We start from the raw sequence: 16,236 nt of genomic DNA on the forward strand, positions 1-16,236 counted from the left end.
ACGCGCTAAGGGCCTTTCCTCGGTTTTCACGCTGACGTGCAGGATTTTCACGTGCCAAATCACTCCGTACCAAGCTGGCCACGCGTAAGCACACGGAAGACCACGCTCCTGCCCAGAAGGCCAAACTACTGCCCCCCAGAGCCCCGAGCACGCTCCCACCTGCCATCTGCTGCTGCCTGACTGCCTGCTGCCCATGTGCACTGCCATTTGCTGCCTGCACATCAGCCAGGGGTGCTGTTGCTGTGACCACCCCTGCTGGAACCGAAGACTCCCGACTGGAATTCCATCGCTCCACAGCCCAGCCCCAGAACCCAGTTGCACACCCACTCCTGCCTCTGGGGTTGTCATGTCGGGGCAAACACCATCTGTGACCACTGACAACCCCCGGCCAGAGAGGCAGAGGGGCACCAGCTTCAGTGCCACCGAAGTTGGTGTCCTGGTGGAGCAAGTCCTGGGGCAGTATGATGCCCTCTTCGGAAGTTCCGGCGCCGACAAGGAAGGACGGACTTGGATCTGGACTGACATCGTGACTGCCATCAACGCGGAGGGGGTGGCAGTCCGGGACTTACAACATGTCAGGAAGCGCTGGGAGGACTTCAGGTCCAGGACCCTGAACAAGGCCCGGCGCCTCTTGAAGGCAGCGGATGCCAAGGGGCGCCGGGGCCACTTGTCGGAAGAACAGATGGGGGTCCTGGAACGCATATCCCCAGCGCTCCACGTCCAGGTCCTAGAGAAGCAGACCCGTCTGGAGTCGAGCGGTGAGTGTACATGCATCCTGATTGTGAGCAGTGCGTGTGGTGATCATTCGCCATTGTGCCGGTTGCACATCTGTTTGTATGGGGTCGAGTATGGGTGGGGGTGTACTGGGCCGTGGGGCTGACACATGCGAGGGCTGTAATGTGTGAGACATGGATGGTGTTTGTGTGTGTGGGCTTGCATGGCAAATGCAGTTGTGCGTGCACACATGTTTGGATGAATGTGTATGTAAGTAGACATGTCCGTGATGTCAGGCATGTATGTTGTTTTCGGCTGCATGTATGAGCACTGTGTACATGTGCATGTGTGTGTATTTGACAAGGGTGCAAAAGTGATGCAACATGGATGCATGTGACAGCGGTATGTGGAAGCCTGATTGGCAGATGTGACATGGATGCCCGTCTGAACAGTGCGACACTTGGCAGAGGTGTGGACATGCATGCAAGTGTGGTGGTGTGTGTACATGTGTGGTGCACTTCCTGTGTTGCATGTGATGTCTGGCTCCCCTTTGGCTGCTGATGCTGTTGTATGTGTAGGGATGGTGGTGGCTGTTGCGATATGGCTGTGGTATGGCTCATGTGTGCCAGTTGCAATGACATGTGTGTTGGGGATTGTGATGACATGTCTGAGGTTTGCCAATGCCACTCCTGTGCAACTGTCATGCGTGTATGTGTCCATTGTACAGTGCCCTGATGCCTGTGTTTTGTTTCTCCCTGTCTGCAGCGTCAACTGATGAAGAGGGCGGAGAAGGTGCTGTGGAGCACAGCGGCGGGGATCCGACCGCCAGCCGGAGACGCAAGGCCCGGCTCCCCTCCCGTGTTGTCATCTCGTCGGGGAGTGAGGAGTCCGGTGCCGCGTCCCAGGCCGCAGCTGCCGGGGGGAGGAACAAGAGGCGGAGGTTGCAGTTGGACTCCTCGGCAGCAGAAGGGGCAGCTGTTTGATTCTGAGGGCCTTTGGTCCAATAGAATCGCGTATGCGTGCTGACGCGCTTACGCGCTAAGGGCCTTTCCTCGGTTTTCACGCTGACGTGCAGGATTTTCACGTGCCAAATCACTCCGTACCAAGCTGGCCACGCGTAAGCACACGGAAGACCACGCTCCTGCCCAGAAGGCCAAACTACTGCCCCCCAGAGCCCCGAGCACGCTCCCACCTGCCATCTGCTGCTGCCTGACTGCCTGCTGCCCACGTGCACTGCCATTTGCTGCCTGCACATCAGCCAGGGGTGCTGTTGCTGTGACCACCCCTGCTGGAACCGAAGACTCCCGACTGGAATTCCATCGCTCCACAGCCCAGCCCCAGAACCCAGTTGCACACCCACTCCTGCCTCTGGGGTTGTCATGTCGGGGCAAACACCATCTGTGACCACTGACAACCCCCGGCCAGAGAGGCAGAGGGGCACCAGCTTCAGTGCCACCGAAGTTGGTGTCCTGGTGGAGCAAGTCCTGGGGCAGTATGATGCCCTCTTCGGAAGTTCCGGCGCCGACAAGGAAGGACGGACTTGGATCTGGACTGACATCGTGACTGCCATCAACGCGGAGGGGGTGGCAGTCCGGGACTTACAACATGTCAGGAAGCGCTGGGAGGACTTCAGGTCCAGGACCCTGAACAAGGCCCGGCGCCTCTTGAAGGCAGCGGATGCCAAGGGGCGCCGGGGCCACTTGTCGGAAGAACAGATGGGGGTCCTGGAACGCATATCCCCAGCGCTCCACGTCCAGGTCCTAGAGAAGCAGACCCGTCTGGAGTCGAGCGGTGAGTGTACATGCATCCTGATTGTGAGCAGTGCGTGTGGTGATCATTCGCCATTGTGCCGGTTGCACATCTGTTTGTATGGGGTCGAGTATGGGTGGGGGTGTACTGGGCCGTGGGGCTGACACATGCGAGGGCTGTAATGTGTGAGACATGGATGGTGTTTGTGTGTGTGGGCTTGCATGGCAAATGCAGTTGTGCGTGCACACATGTTTGGATGAATGTGTATGTAAGTAGACATGTCCGTGATGTCAGGCATGTATGTTGTTTTCGGCTGCATGTATGAGCACTGTGTACATGTGCATGTGTGTGTATTTGACAAGGGTGCAAAAGTGATGCAACATGGATGCATGTGACAGCGGTATGTGGAAGCCTGATTGGCAGATGTGACATGGATGCCCGTCTGAACAGTGCGACACTTGGCAGAGGTGTGGACATGCATGCAAGTGTGGTGGTGTGTGTACATGTGTGGTGCACTTACTGTGTTGCATGTGATGTCTGGCTCCCCTTTGGCTGCTGATGCTGTTGTATGTGTAGGGATGGTGGTGGCTGTTGCGATATGGCTGTGGTATGGCTCATGTGTGCCAGTTGCAATGACATGTGTGTTGGGGATTGTGATGACATGTCTGAGGTTTGCCAATGCCACTCCTGTGCAACTGTCATGCGTGTATGTGTCCATTGTACAGTGCCCTGATGCCTGTGTTTTGTTTCTCCCTGTCTGCAGCGTCAACTGATGAAGAGGGCGGAGAAGGTGCTGTGGAGCACAGCGGCGGGGATCCGACCGCCAGCCGGAGACGCAAGGCCCGGCTCCCCTCCCGTGTTGTCATCTCGTCGGGGAGTGAGGAGTCCGGTGCCGCGTCCCAGGCCGCAGCTGCAGGGGGGAGGTCCAAGAGGCGGAGGTTGCAGTTGGACTCCTCGGCAGCAGAAGGGGCAGCTGGGACCCCACAGGGCCCAACGGGGGAAGATGGCACGGAGTCATCCAGGTTGGTGGGGGGTTTGGTGGAGGAGGGGGCCGCGCAAGCACCAGAGACGGGGTCTGGAGGTGGGGATCCCACTGGTGCTAGTGGTGCAGTGCAGGACCAGGGACAGGAGGCAGCACAGGCAGCCGCGGAGGTGCCTGTGTGCAATCCTGTCCCCGATCCTGTCCCTGCATCATCTTGCACCAGCAGGGATGCCTACGTCCAGACCCGTTTTCAGGCAGGGGATGAGCTGACGTCAACTGGCCTTCCTCTGCCTGCGGACGTGGCCATCCAGGTCCGGGTTGAGCCTGTCCTGGCTGGTGTGGCGTTGCGTCAACGGGCCATGCGAGGTGACCTGCAGTCTTTTCATGGAGAGACTGCACGTCATCTCGAATGGCTCGTTGACCACGTCAGCCTGCTGGGACAGGTCACCCAGGCCGGATTCCTCCGTCTGATGGGGCTTGCTCCGACCCCCTCCTCAACTGGACCCCCTACGCGCCAGTCGTCCTCTGTGCCATCTTCCCACCCATCAGTCACCTGGGTGCCCTGTGGAGCTGCCTCTGACGGTGCGGCCAGGCTGGTGGAGGAGGCATCCCTGCCACAGTCGGGAGTCGGTGGTCCAGCAGGGGTGGCCACATCAACAAGTGCACCCCAGCCGGCGGAGGATGTGCAGGCAGCAGGAGGCAGTGCACGGGCAGAGGCAGAGCAGCAGCAGCAGCAACATGGTGGGAGCCATGAAGGCTCGGGGCTTTCGACATCGGAGGGGCAGGCATCGGCCGGAGGGCAGGGGGACCCAGGACAGAGAGTGTCTTCCGTGTGGCAGCGGTTGGGCCACGCCATAGGTGCGGAGTGGCGGCGGGCAGAAGAGGCGCGGCTCACAATGGTCAGGGCGGAGAACTCCATGCGGAGAGTCCTGAGGAGGGCCGAGTGCCTCGAGGCAATCCGCAGGGGGTTGGAGGAGGACACAGCATTGTCCCTGCGGACCCTCGGGGCCATGGAACTGGACCGCTTCCGGGACATCGAACAGGAGTTCGATGATGCCCTGTCCCGGGACACCACAGAGTGAGCCGCTGGACTTGCCCGCCGCCTTTGTATATAGTTCTTTAGTTTTAGGTTTCCTTTCTTTCGTATTATGATTTGGAGTCGACGGACACTGCTCTACTTTTTGTATATAGTTGATTTTTAGGTAGGTTTTTTAGTAGGTTTCCTTTGTTCAGTTGGGCTCATGGACCCTTGTTATTTTTGAACATAGTTCTTTATTGCATGGAGATTTTTTTACATTTGACTTTGGACAAAATTTTTATCTATTTGGATTTCAAGTTTTATTTTTTCATACGGACATGCAGCTTATTTTTTCTCATTCACATTGTAGTTTGTTTTCTTTCTTTAGAATTTTTTTTTCAATACAATTTTGTTTGCATACTTCATTGTGTGGTATCATCTCATTGGTCTCATGCATGTCATGTTGTGTGTTTTCCCATTCAATTGCAACCATTGTGTGTGACGGACATGGCTTCATTAGCTTCATGAACATTGGGGGTGTAACATGTGATTTCCATTTCCATGTGGGTGAATGGGTTACTTGGTAGGGCTTTTTGGCTGTGGAGGCTGACCATTACGCACATGATTGGGGATTGTGAGGACCTGGTGGGGGCTGCCCATGGTGGCAGGGGGTAGGGGTGGTGGGAGACATGAGTGGGGGCCTGGTGGAGGCTGCCCCTGGTGGCTGGGGGGTGGGGGTGGTGGGAGACATGAGTGGGGGCCTGGTGGAGGCTGCCCCTGGTGGCTGGGGGTGGGGGTGGTGGGAGACATGAGTGGGGGCCTGGTGGAGGCTGCCCCTGGTGGCTGGGGGGTGGGGGTGGTGGGAGACATGAGTGGGGGCCTGGTGGAGGCTGCCCCTGGTGGCTGGGGGGTGGGGGTGGTGGGAGACATGAGTGGGGGCCTGGTGGAGGGTGCCCCTGGTGGCTGGGGGGTGGGGGTGGTGGGAGACATGAGTGGGGGCCTGGTGGAGGCTGCCCCTGGTGGCTGGGGGGTGGGGGTCGTGGGAGACATGAGTGGGTGCCTGGTGGAGGCTGCCCCTGGTGGCTGGGGGGTGGGGGTGGTGGGAGACATGAGTGGGGGCCTGGTGGAGGATGCCACTGCACTGCTGGGGGGTGGGGGTGCAGGGGGACATGAGTGGGGGCCTGGTGGAGGCTGCCCATGGTGGCAGTGGGGTGGGGGTGGTGGGAGACATGAGTGGGGGCCTGGTGGAGGATGCCCCTGCACTGCTGGGGGGTGGGGGTGCAGGGGGACATGAGTGGGGGCCTGGTGGAGGCTGCCCATGGTGGCAGGGGGGTGGGGGTGGTGGGAGACATGAGTGGGGGCCTGGTGGAGGCTGCCCCTGCACTGCTGGGGGGTGGGGGTGCAGGGGGACATGAGTGGGGGCCTGGTGGAGGCTGCCCATGGTGGCAGGGGGGTGGGGGTGGTGGGAGACATGAGTGGGGGCCTGGTGGAGGCTGCCCCTGGTGGCTGGGGGGTGGGGGTGGTGGGAGACATGAGTGGGGGCCTGGTGGAGGCTGCCCCTGGTGGCTGGGGGGTGGGGGTGGTGGGAGACATGAGTGGGGGCCTGGTGGAGGCTGCCCCTGGTGGCTGGGGGGTGGGGGTGGTGGGAGACATGAGTGGGGGCCTGGTGGAGGCTGCCCCTGGTGGCTGGGGGGTGGGGGTGGTGGGAGACATGAGTGGGGGCCTGGTGGAGGATGCCCCTGCACTGCTGGGGGGTGGGGGTGCAGGGGGACATGAGTGGGGGCCTGGTGGAGGCTGCCCCTGGTGGCAGGGGGGTGGGGGTGGTGGGAGACATGAGTGGGGGCCTGGTGGAGGATGCCCCTGCACTGCTGGGGGGTGGGGGTGCAGGGGGACATGAGTGGGGGCCTGGTGGAGGCTGCCCATGGTGGCAGGGGGGTGGGGGTGGTGGGAGACATGAGTGGGGGCCTGGTGGAGGCTGCCCCTGCACTGCTGGGGGGTGGGGGTGCAGGGGGACATGAGTGGGGGCCTGGTGGAGGCTGCCCATGGTGGCAGGGGGGTGGGGGTGGTGGGAGACATGAGTGGGGGCCTGGTGGATGCTGCCCCTAGTGGCTGGGGGGTGGGGGTGGTGGGAGACATGAGTGGGGGCCTGGTGGAGGTTGCCCCTGGTGGCTGGGGGGTGGGGGTGGTGGGAGACATGAGTGGGGGCCTGGTGGAGGCTGCCCCTGGTGGCTGGGGGGTGGGGGTGGTGGCTGACATGAGTGGGGGCCTGGTGGAGGATGCCCCTGCACTGCTGGGGGGTGGGGGTGCAGGGGGACATGAGTGGGGGCCTGGTGGAGGCTGCCCCTGGTGGCAGGGGGGTGGGGGTGGTGGGAGACATGAGTGGGGGCCTGGTGGAGGATGCCCCTGCACTGCTGGGGGGTGGGGGTGCAGGGGGACATGAGTGGGGGCCTGGTGGAGGCTGCCCATGGTGGCAGGGGGGTGGGGGTGGTGGGAGACATGAGTGGGGGCCTGGTGGAGGATGCCCCTGGTGGCTGGGGGGTGGGGGTGGTGGGAGACATGAGTGGGGGCCTGGTGGAGGCTGCCCCTGCACTGCTGGGCGGTGGGGGTGCAGGGGGACATGAGTGGGGGCCTGGTGGAGGCTGCCCATGGTGGCAGGGGGGTGGGGGTGGTGGGAGACATGAGTGGGGGCCTGGTGGAGGCTGCCCCTGGTGGCTGGGGGGTGGGGGTGGTGGGAGACATGAGTGGGGGCCTGGTGGAGGCTGCCCCTGGTGGCTGTGGGGTGGGGGTGGTGGGAGACATGAGTGGGGGCCTGGTGGCGGCTGCCCCTGGTGCCTGTTGGGTGGGGGTGGTGGGAGACATGAGTGGGGCCTGGTGGAGGCTGCCCCTGGTGGCTGGGGGGTGGGGGTGGTGGGAGACATGAGTGGGGGCCTGGTGGAGGATGCCCCTGCACTGCTGGGGGGTGGGGGTGCAGGGGGACATGAGTGGGGGCCTGGTGGAGGCTGCCCCTGGTGGCAGGGGGGTGGGGGTGGTGGGAGACATGAGTGGGGGCCTGGTGGAGGATGCCCCTGCACTGCTGGGGGGTGGGGGTGCAGGGGGACATGAGTGGGGGCCTGGTGGAGGCTGCCCATGGTGGCAGGGGGGTGGGGGTGGTGGGAGACATGAGTGGGGGCCTGGTGGAGGATGCCCCTGGTGGCTGGGGGGTGGGGTGGTGGGAGACATGAGTGGGGGCCTTGTGGAGGCTGCCCCTGCACTGCTGGGGGGTGGGGGTGCAGGGGGACATGAGTGGGGGCCTGGTGGAGGCTGCCCATGGTGGCAAGGGGGTGGGGGTGGTGGGAGACATGAGTGGAGGCCTGGTGGAGGCTGCCCCTGGTGGCTGGGGGGTGGGGGTGGTGGGAGACATGAGTGGGGGCCTGGTGGAGGCTGCCCCTGGTGGCTGGGGGGTGGGGGTGGTGGGAGACATGAGTGGGGGCCTGGTGGAGGCTGCCCCTGGTGGCTGGGGGGTGGGGGTGGTGGGAGGCATGAGTGGGGGCCTGGTGGAGGATGCCCCTGCACTGCTGGGGGGTGGGGGTGCAGGGGGACATGAGTGGGGGCCTGGTGGAGGCTGCCCCTGGTGGCAGGGGGGTGGGGGTGGTGGGAGACATGAGTGGGGGCCTGGTGGAGGATGCCCCTGCACTGCTGGGGGGTGGGGGTGCAGGGGGACATGAGTGGGGGCCTGGTGGAGGCTGCCCATGGTGGCAGGGGGGTGGGGGTGGTGGGAGACATGAGTGGGGGCCTGGTGGAGGATGCCCCTGGTGGATGGTGGGTGGGGGTGGTGGGAGACATGAGTGGGGGCCTGGTGGAGGCTGCCCCTGCACTGCTGGGGGGTGGGGGTGCAGGGGGACATGAGTGGGGGCCTGGTGGAGGCTGCCCATGGTGGCAGGGGGGTGGGGGTGGTGGGAGACATGAGTGGGGGCCTGGTGGAGGCTGCCCCTGGTGGCTGGGGGGTGGGGGTGGTGGGAGACATGAGTGGTGGCCTGGTGGAGGCTGCCCCTGGTGGCTGGGGGGTGGGGGTGGTGGGGGACATGAGTGGGGGCCTGGTGGAGGCTGCCCCTGGTGGCTGGGGGGTGGGGGTGGTGGGAGACATGAGTGGGGGCCTGGTGGAGGCTGCCCCTGGTGGCTGGGGGGTGGGGGTGGTGGGAGACATGAGTGGGGGCCTGGTGGAGGATGCCCCTGCACTGCTGGGGGGTGGGGGTGCAGGGGGACATGAGTGGGGGCCTGGTGGAGGCTGCCCCTGGTGGCAGGGGGGGTGGGGGTGGTGGGAGACATGAGTGGGGGCCTGGTGGAGGATGCCCCTGCACTGCTGGGGGGTGGGGGTGCAGGGGGACATGAGTGGGGGCCTGTTGGAGGCTGTCCATGGTGGCAGGGGGATGGGGGTGGTGGGAGACATGAGTGGGGGCCTGGTGGAGGATGCCCCTGCACTGCTGGGGGGTGGGGGTGCAGGGGGACATGAGTGGGGGCCTGGTGGAGGCTGCCCATGGTGGCAGGGGGGTGGGGGTGGTGGGAGACATGAGTGGGGGCCTGGTGGAGGCTGCCCCTGGTGGCTGGGGGGTGGGGGTGGTGGGAGACATGAGTGGGGGCCTGGTGGAGGCTGCCCCTGGTGGCTGGGGGGTGGGGGTGGTGGGAGACATGAGTGGGGGCCTGGTGGAGGATGCCCCTGCACTGCTGGGGGTGGGGGTGGTGGGAGACATGAGTGTGGGCCTGGTGGAGGGTGACCCTGGATGCTGGGGGGTGGGGGTGGTGGGAGACATGATTGGGGGCCTGGTGGAGGATGCCCCTGGTGGCTGGGGGGTGGGGGTGGTGGGAGACATGAGTGGGGGCCTGGTGGAGGCTGCCCCTGGTGGCTGGGGGGTGGGGGTGGTGGGAGACATGAGTGGGGGCCTGGTGGAGGCTGCCCCTGGTGGCTGGGGGGTGGGGGTGGTGGGAGACATGATTGGGGGCCTGGTGGAGGATGCCCCTGGTGGCTGGGGGGTGGGGGTGGTGGGAGACATGAGTGGGGGCCTGGTGGAGGCTGCCCCTGGTGGCTGGGGGGTGGGGGTGGTGGGAGACATGAGTGGGGGCCTGGTGGAGGCTGCCCCTGGTGGCTGGGGGGTGGGGGTGGTGGGAGACATGAGTGGGGGCCTGGTGGAGGGTGACCCTGGTGGCTGGGGGGTGGGGGTGGTGGGAGACATGAGTGGGGGCCTGGTGGAGGCTGCCCCTGGTGGCTGGGGGGTGGGGGTGGTGGGAGACATGCATTGTTGATCAGTAGTGCAAGGTGACATGTGGGATGGCTGGGGGGCATGCCCATGGTGAATGGGCTGCCTGCGGGACATGGGCAGGGATGCAGGGTAGTCCCCCGTGGTGTGGGCTGGCTGCAGGGTCCGTGGAGGTTGTGGAGCGTACACCTGGGAGGGCCCACACGGCCAATTCACGTGTGGTACTCCCCAGAACCCCTGAAATATACATACCCTGCTGAAATCGCGTGTGTAACTTCCCGCGCACCCCTGAAATACACGTTCCCTGCTCGCACTGGGCCAATCGTGTGTGGAACTGCGCGCGCACACCTGAAATACACGTACCCTGCTGAAATCGCGTGTGTGACTTCCCGCGCACCCCTGAAATACACATACCTTGCTGGAATCGCGTGTGTAACTTCCCGCGCACCCCTGAAATACACATACCCTGCTCGCACTGGGCCAATTGTGTGTGTGACTTCCCGCGCACCCCTGAAATACACGTACCCTGCTGAAATCGCGTGTGAGACTTCCCGCGCACCCCGGTATACACGTACATGTATTTTTTGTCAGCGGGTGTCCGTGTTTGTGGGTACCCCTTTGCACGTCATTTGTCCTGGAGGGTATAGGACATTCATCATGGCAGTATATAGGTGCTATTTGTTGGCGCACCTTTTGGCGCACATTTCTTACAGCCGCAGAGACGCTACCGCCTGCTTTCTTGTGGCGGTCGTGTTTGTGCCTGTGCGCTGGTTTGAGCGTGTGCTTTTTTCCCCTATTCTTTTCCATGAATACGTGTTGTAGGCGAGCGTGTGGGCGTTCCGCGCACTTGTGCCCTGTACTTCCCCCGTGACGCCCACGTTTTGGCAAGTTGTTCCCCATTCCGAGTGTTACGCCCGTGTTCCGCCTACTTTTGTTGCGTGCGCCGCGCTATGTGCGAATTTCGCTGTGGCCTGTGCGATTTTCGCTGTGACCTGGCGCACGCTGTTAGATGGCCTGTGCGCCAACGTGCGCCGCGCACTGTTTTATCGCACATCCGCTGGTTTTCTTGCGCACGGCCTTCCATGAATCGATGTGCGCTGCTTTTGGTGCGATTTTCGCTCTTGCACTGCGATTTTCGCTATTCCACTGCGATTCGCACGTTTTTGCCCACTTGCGCCGCGCTAATTATTCCATGAATCGGCCTGTTAATGTGTTATTTAACATACTTTAAAAAATGCAATTATTTATCGTTGTACATATATATTTACTTTTTTTACCCTAATACCTAGTGCATTGTATGTACTATGTTTGGGAAAACATTTGTGTGTGGTACTCTGTAGTTGTATTAACATGTAGTAATCATTGAGTCTTGGGGGAAAATCCATGGTGAATTGAAAACAAAACACTATACGGTTACAGTTTATGGCATTTACATAGTTTTCAAGTTTACTTTTTACAGAATATATGATTGTGTTTCAAGTAGTTAAATACCCATTTGTCTATTCTAACTGCATTGGATTTTAAAAGTGCTATTTTACTACTATGGATGTATTCTATAAGTATATGTGTGATGTATGTTTGAAATGTGCTGTAATGAAGGGTATACTTAAAGTAATTACCCATTGACATGTTCTAACTGTGTATTGTAGTCATTCAGATTTCTAAGTGTACTTTAATGAGTACATTTGAGCTGAAGGAATATTAAGTAGGCATTTGTTAGATTTGCTGGTAGCCTATGTTTTTGAGGAAAGGAAGTGTGATTACATTTAAACCAACCACTTCTTTTTTTCACATATTCAGTATAGTGGCCTGAAGTGGTTGTGGCACCAGTGTGGTATATTATGCTTAGTATTGTGAAGGTTTTCCTGCCAAGAGATACTTGGCCATGTGTAAAGCTATTGAGTTTAAAGTTATTTTTGGTACCATCTGCATTGTAACTTAAAGCATTAGTATCACTTATTGGCAATGTGAATATATTTGTATGCTCGAGCCATTGTAGGAATTGCAAAAAGAACATAATAGGCCATGATTTGCATTTTTCAGAAGATGGTGAAATGGAATGGATTCACAATTTGGTATGAATACATTCACAAATCGTTCATTAGGGATGTGCTCTTATGAAACATGGTTGCAGTGAGTGTGTGCATGTTTCCATGTGTAGGAAATCTGGAAGATTTAATGAATTCAGATGTTTTATGTTTCTAGTACTTGTAGTAAGTACATTATACATTCTTGTGGATTTTCCTGTGTGTTTATGGTGTATTTGATCATTTCTATCCAGTGGGCCAATGCTTGCCTTGTACCTGAGACACTGTAGGTGCAGTCTGGGTTATTTCTGGCATTTCTATGAAGGATGAGCATTTGCAAAAACAACTGGTCTGAGCCATTTAAGTAAATGTTCTTAACAATTGGTGGCAATTGGAATAGAAGATTGATTGCTACATCTGCACAGCAATTTACTCCAGTTGTGTTGTGGAATTTAAATGGACCAGCAGCTTCTATTTTTATAAGTTCTATTTTTAAAGGTTTTATTTTTTGAGGTACAGGGTACATGCATGGTGCACAGCGCACGGAGCCTGTTGTATTCTAGGATACAAGGAATGTCAGCGTTGATTTTGTTTGCATCAAAGTTAACTAGGATTTGACCATTGAGTGTACAGAGACGTGAAAGTGCTATGTAATGCATACCTCCTTTGAAGTCTATGCTGCCAATGTTGATCAGTGCATGGTCTAGAGTTAGACCTTGCAACTTATGAATAGTGACAGCAGATGTAATAGACAGACAATTGTTCTCTGTGTACATACATGTCTTTGAAAAGAAGGAAACATGCTATTGTGCATCTTATTCTTTAAACTTATGCAGGTTTATCAAAATGCATGTCGACAAACTGAATATTGTTCTCATGTGAATTTGTTAGGAATCCAACAAATATACCAAATGCCCCATTGACTGAACCTTGTTCTAAATCAAGTTTACATTTTAGAATTACTCTGCAGTTTAGTTACAGAGTTAATGGTTTTTTCTAATACAGCTTTTTTGGAGATACATTGTTTTAAGCTATTTAGTTGTGTTGTTGCTTGTTAGGAGTATCAGCATAGGGTGTGTCATGCCATTCCCTTCTAATTTGTTTGGAGAGCTGATATGCCCTTCGGGCTTGCATTTCTTTTTTCAACATAGTATAGTTGAATTGGCTACAGATTTCAATCGTTGGGATTAAACACATGCATTTTAGATTTTGCTGAGTTAATTGTTCCATGACATCAGGGGGGGAGGTGTCTTTTGTCTATACAGCTCATTGATTACTCTAGTTTGTAAAGTGGATTTTGTATCTTTAGTATAAAGACTAGTTTTAAAATGTTAGCAGAGGTTAGATATGCAGACTTATGCATGTTTTGAGTTTGTTCTCTGTAGCAAAAATGCCACCACAAATGTACATTCACAAAGCTGCCAAGTGTATTACATCATTCTTTGTGTCCTACTGTTTTGAATATGGGTTGGCGTTTTACTATTGTTAACTGTAGGAGGTCTCCAAAAACAATAACATGCTTTCCTCCAAGCAGTTCTCTGTAGTCTGTTTTAAGGACTTCCTGATTTTCAGGTGAATTAAAGTCAGCCTGAGGTTGGAAGCCATTCTCACAACTAGGAGGTGTTTCATTTGTTCCAGAATTGTGTGTACTTCAGTTGCAGCTTCTGCTGACAATTTGTAGCATTCTAATTTGTTTTGGTGTTCTATTGGGAGGAGAAGTAGTCGGTGTAAAGTTACACCTCCTATGTTGTAGGCAGCTAGACCCGTGGGAGCAGTTATAATAGCTGAAAGGATGTTATTTGTTAACTCTTCGACAAATATCCTGATTATTTTCTTTAGGAAGGGTTTGCCTGTACCAGCTTCACCACTTACATACAAGAGCAGAGGTTTTTATTTTTTATAGCTACTATTTTTAGTATCATGTTTTAGTTCATGTTCAATTTCTTCAGTAACTTCTAAGTAAATGGTGAGTTATTGAACATTAAGCGTGATTTGAATACTGGCACATTTTCTGATTGTTTAGATTGACACATGGTGTTTTCTACGTCAGTCATGGCTAGTTCTGCTTCATTTTGAATGAGTGGTTCTCCAAGTGGTTCTTGGCTTCCTGTAAGAGAAAGTTGACTGCCTTCAGGGGTGTCTTTATTAGTAGTGTTTCAATGTCTTCCTGATGTTGGCATTCATTGTCCAACCTCTCTTTGTATTGTTTAAAATTGACATTTGTTATACTACTTTTATTTGCCTTGCATGCAACTTCAAATGTGTCATGGTCACATAACTCTTCCTCTTTTCTCCAAGGTTTGAATAGTTGCAGTAGGGCCATGTAATAAAGCTCTCTAGGCTGTGGAGATTTAAAGGATATCTGTACACGATTAGCCTGGGCTTGGTGAGTTTTACTAGGTTCCCTTCACAAGTTGAGACTGAATATTTCCCACTTGTCTCATCTGGCATAACATTATTTCTGTAGAAGCAGTTTTGGGCTATGTAATACAGGCACACATTTTCCAAAGCAGTACTTCTGCTAGGATAGTATGTGTCAATTAAATGGTTTCTTAAAATATCCTTGCTGTTGGCAATTGTTTCTATTTTAGTACCCTCTTCGTGATGAAGCTGGACCAAGGTTTAGTCACAGAATGTTTTTAGATTTCCCACATAAGGCTGTACCTGTTAAATGATCTGCAGCTTCGTAGACCCGCATTTTCTATGTGACAGCATTTTGATACCAAAGCTGTACAATGTTTGTGACAGGGTTGTGTCGGATGAAATGTCATCCCAAGGTCTTTTAGCTCAGTCTTCTCAGCTTTGGTGAGATAGGTTGTGACATATCTTGAAACTGCAGAGGAATTGTCTGCAATGTATTACATGTCTATATTTGTATTCCACAAGAGGGCAATGATTGCATTGCAATCATTGATGTACTTGGATGCCTTATCTCTTTTAATGTTGTATGTGTTTTTAGGGGATTTCCTGTTTTACTCTGTGCCTAACAGAAGACAGCAAGCTATTTATTTGTCCTTTGGTGGAAACTGGTCTAGGGAAGCCAAAACAACATTTGGTGTAGTATTTACCTCTGTTTTTATATCAACGTTGGCAGTATTTCCCTCACTTATGTCTTTGGAAGAGTTAGATTTATGTACATAAATTGTAAAGCAGTGTGATCACTGTCATGGGCAAATTTGGATCTTTTATTCACAAAAGCATGTGAACGTGTGGCGCTCCTCTGGATTGATATTCCTCTCTCTAAAACACTAATGTGGAAGTTAACATGGCCACTTGGCATTTGAAGGTAAAGGCGTTGATGTTTTAACTAGCAGATTGGTTCTGCCCAATGTCATTAACAGACATTTCATAAATTGGTGACATATAGGTTTTATGTTCTTGGTCTCACTCTAGAGGGAGGTAATAAATATATGTTAACTTCCACATGGGTGTTATAGAGACAGGAAAGTAGTGAGACAGCTGAGGGAATATTTTCTTCTCTATCCCTGTACTTAGGTGGCACAACAGCACCAACCACAGAGAGTGCATAGGCACTCAGGGACAGTTAGACTTTCTGATAGGGAAATTTAGCAAGACACAGGTGACCCTAGAAATAGAAGTATTGAACAAACATCTCTAAATACTTCCCCTCTTCTTTGTGTTAAAAAAAATAAACATGAACAATAACATGTCTGAGACTCCTTTAGAGCCAGCTCAAGAAATGTCTTCTTTGACAAAAATCTCACCGTCACAATTGGAGACAAACTCGGATGGACAGAGAATGTCCTTTTCCCCTGAACTCAACAGGCGCTAGATGAAAACCTAACCCAATCTCCAACGTTGTATAATTCGGAAACCTGGTCCCTTAACAAATACTTTCATCTCTGGACCTCTCGTTGCATGACCTCTCACAAGAAGATGAGGGATCTATTCATATGCAAATTACTATGCATGAAGCACCCAATACACACTGCATGCTTTGAATGTTGCTCTTTCCCGGGTGTGGAACTCCTATTGTCTAATCTCAGAAGAATTTCGCAAACAGCTAGCCCTTCTAACTACAATGTCCTCTAAACTGATGTTTTTGGAGGGCTTCATTCATGGAAGGGTTCAGAGCTTAAGTACTGGCTCTGATCATTCCTCTCAAAATACCAGTGAAACTGGAAGAGTGGCCCAATGTAAAATGGTGGATAAAGCTATAAATACAGAGGGGGAAGGAATCGCCAAAGTAAAGAAAACCAAAAATCAGAAGATCTCCTCAAAATGTGGGCCAAGTTGTTCCTGTAGTGTTATGGAAATATATGGCGTCGCCAAGGCCTTCCCCACACAATTGAGGAGGAGGCCCTTAGTACAAGCCCAAAACACCTAACCATTGCCAAACCCCTATACAAAGAAACATTAAGTCCTCCAAGAAAATCAAAGAAAAAACTTAATAAACATGCTAAGTCCTTTATGGAAGGGCTGAAGGGTCTAATAGATAGGTTTGTAAAACCAACAGCAAAACCAGTCAAAGACGTGGACCAAAGTATAATGGTG

This window comes from Ambystoma mexicanum, chromosome 5q (genome assembly GCF_040938575.1).
Source record: "Ambystoma mexicanum isolate Mex_15411 chromosome 5q, UKY_AmexF1_1, whole genome shotgun sequence".
In the NCBI taxonomy this organism is placed as follows: domain Eukaryota; kingdom Metazoa; phylum Chordata; class Amphibia; order Caudata; family Ambystomatidae; genus Ambystoma; species Ambystoma mexicanum.